This window comes from Colossoma macropomum, unplaced genomic scaffold, assembly GCF_904425465.1.
Source record: "Colossoma macropomum unplaced genomic scaffold, Colossoma_macropomum, whole genome shotgun sequence".
NCBI classification, from domain to species: domain Eukaryota; kingdom Metazoa; phylum Chordata; class Actinopteri; order Characiformes; family Serrasalmidae; genus Colossoma; species Colossoma macropomum.
Genome location: NW_023494792.1, coordinates 53,869,714 through 53,873,257, shown reverse-complemented (window position 1 = coordinate 53,873,257; position 3,544 = coordinate 53,869,714).

Here is a 3,544-nt window from a genome sequence, read left to right as displayed (position 1 = left end):
TGTGATATGTGTTTGTTCTTTTGCTTCACGCTGGATAGTAATGGTGGAAATTTTCAATCATGGCAGGTGTCTTAGAGGTCTATCGCTCGGCTATTATGGTGTTTGCATTAGCAACTAAAACTATGTTCAAAGCATAATTTCTGAGGCCATTTACATAATGACTCCAAACTGCTCATAATAGGTCATTTGGCTCCACTGGATTGGTAATTATTGCTGCAGAGATAGATTGATAGAGTGAAAGAACATCTTTGTTCAAGCACAGACATGTAACAGGGAGGAAAATCAAACTATTTGTATGTCTGGTTTCTAAAATGCTAATGTTTTTCTTTCAACATTCAGTTACTTGTTTTTGTTCCTTTTTTCTCTGTCTGGACTGAAGGACATTTCCTAGTGATCTGAATACATGAATATTACTCCTTGGACAGCCATAGACACAAAGTATAGGCATTTTCTGTATGTGTTTAGGAAAGTTAGTGAAAATATAAGTTGTATTCTGGTAACACTATTTTGAGTGGTCCTTAACAGAGTAACACGTCAACAACATATCAGTAGAGTAGCAGTAGCAAGGCATCTGAATACATTGAAGTAAATATCTTGAAAATGTTCTGTTGATACATTACTTACATTAAGTAGATTGTATTGTTGATATGTTACATGAAGTAGACTTAATATGGTGCTTCCATTAAGCCTAACCTTACTTGACCTCAACCCAAAAGCCAAGATGGTCTATAGTAAACCTGTTACATGTTCAGTGCAGTTAATTAAAAGTCTCTTGATAATCTACTGAATGTATCCACTGCTACTACATTATAGATCTGTTGTTGATGTGTTCCTGTTGTTGATGTGTTCCTTGTTGAGTGCTTATGTAATCTAAAAAGAACCACTCCAAATAAAGTGTCACCTAAGTGTCTTCGTCACAGTTGTGACCGTTGGGAAATCTTTCTTTTACAGTCTCTTAAGACTGTAAAAGAATTAAATAGGTATGTATGTAGCAGAAACTTCAAAGTACTGTGTGATTATTTTGCATATCATGTGCCACAGACACACACACTCACACCTAAAGCCAATTAGGATCTCCAACAGGTCTGACCGTGTGTCTGTGGACCGTGGGAGGAAACCCATGTCGACAACATGCAAACTCCACACAGAAAGGACCCTGGTTGTCTGCGCAGGGAATCAAACCCAGGCCCTTCTTGCTGTGTGGTGACAGCACTACCCACTGTACAAAAGGTTCTAGATATTGTAATACCATAAAACCATGCTAAAACTTCCTTTTACAGCCCAGGTTCAGTTTTATTTCTGGGAAAGAAACTGGTAAATACTATATAAGACTATGTTTTCAAATGTCTTTGTCTTGGTACCACCTTTATATCCTATTTAACTACTTGCTACATAAAGATATTTGTGATAACATTTGACATTGCAGTGACATTGTTACACCAAATAATTACCCAATTATTAGGCAATTTACTATGTCACTTCAAAAGATAGAAACTGTTAGGTGTTACAATGAAATTTACTTAGACTGTCTGGCTACTTATTAACATTTTACCAAAAAAATTACACACCTCTTTGTTGTACCTAGCACTTACTCAGTAAATATCTAGAGCCTGTAGACATTTCAGTGTAATTTAGGTGAATGTTTTTGGAACTTACCATCATATTACCCGAAATAATGACCTAGTATTTTGAAACTTGTACCTCATACTTGCCTAGTTAATACAGAGAACTGTAAAATGGTGCTGCCCAAATCTTATTAACCCCTTAAAATCCCAGCCTAGGTTTATTACCTACTAAGGTTTATCATTCAATAACTACAGGGACTTCAGTGCAGACTGGCTGAGCTATTCTTAGGTTATAGAAGTGTGTAGTAAAACTTTGGGGTTGCCGCTGAGTCCTGGCCATTTAAGGGGTCAAAATATAACAGATCAATAATAGACCTTTTAAAGATTATGTGTACCAAATATGGTATCTCTGTGATAACATATTTTACCAATCTGCTTTGTGTAGAACTTTAAAAGGATCTTTCGGGTGCATACTTGAAGTAAATGGCTCTGATCATGTGACCAATAAAACCCCCACATACAAATATTCATATAAAATCAAAACAACCAATACTTTAATTTTTAATTTACCATCCAGTAGAAACACATTAACTAATCTTTTAGAGCTTTAGGGATGCAGACCATTCCTTAAAATATATGCATTGTTACTGGACATCAATGACATCTCTAAACAACAGCAATCAAACTCCATAGGCTGACTCTGAGAAGTTAGGCAACTCTAATCACACCTGAAGAAGAGGCACATTTTCCTCAAGTGCCAAAAACAGGATGAACAAAGAAAAAAGCTTTTGCTCAAAGGAGGGGAGGCCTTTATATCTCTGATGTCTACAAAGCACCACTTCAAACATGCAGCGAACACAGGAAGACCTTGATCAGGCTGAAGGCCTCTGCCTCCTCCTTTATCTCCAAGGATATCAAAAGAGCTGTCTGCTGCAGATGTCTTTTTGCTGAAAACTAGCTCTGTTCAGTTGAAGGCTGAGAATGGTAGTTTGGTGGAGCACTGCATTAGCTTTGCTGCAGAATGTGCACCAGTAATATGTAGGCGAGAATGTCTTCCACCTTGTCTATTGAAAGCAAGGCTGTTTGGAAACCTTTGGAGAGGCTTGTGCTCAAAGTTAAAAAAGAGCACAGGGATGAAGATTTTCTACGTAACCCTATGAACTATAGCAACATCCCATATTTAAAATACAATCCAGTATTCAAAAGAACCTAACAAGGACTCTGACAACAAACCACCATACTGCATCATTAGATTGGCATTTGTCAAAATGTGTTAGAAGTATTTCAATAAACCGTCAGTCAACTTTGCAATAGCAATAACTTTGCCATCAATTAAAAATAATAAAAGCATAAAAATCACAGCAAGAAGGGCCTGGGTTTGATTCCTGGCTGGGTGACCAGGGTCCTTTCTGTGTGGATTTTGCATGTTCTCCCCGTGTTTGCGTGCGTTTCCTCCCACAGTCCAAAGACATGCAGTCAGGCCAATTGGACATACTGAATTGGCCCTAGGTGTGAGCGTGTGTGTGAATGTATGTGTCTGTCTGTACATGCCCTGCAATGGACTGGTGACCTGTCCAGAGTGTATCTTGCCTTCTGCCCAATGACTGCTGGGATAGGCTCCAGCTCCCCTCCCCCTGCATCCCTGTGGGATAAGTGGTTCAGACTGTGTGTGTGTGTGTTTTGATAGACAAAATCATAAAATGATTGAAGTCCTTCAAACTGGAGTATTTTTAAAGGAACAGTGTATAATTCTGGTTTATCTGGTATCCAATAAAATGCAATTAAGGCACACAAAGAGCACAATGGTCTACTGTGTTAAGCCTGAAACTAAAAGATGTAACTGGTCAGTTTAATGTAAATAAATATATTTTTAAATCACATCATTCATAAACAACTATGGCTTAAACAGAGAGGATCTTTCTTGAATCCATATTTTCCATTGCGTCTTTATGTCTCTGCACACAGACTCATGGGAAATG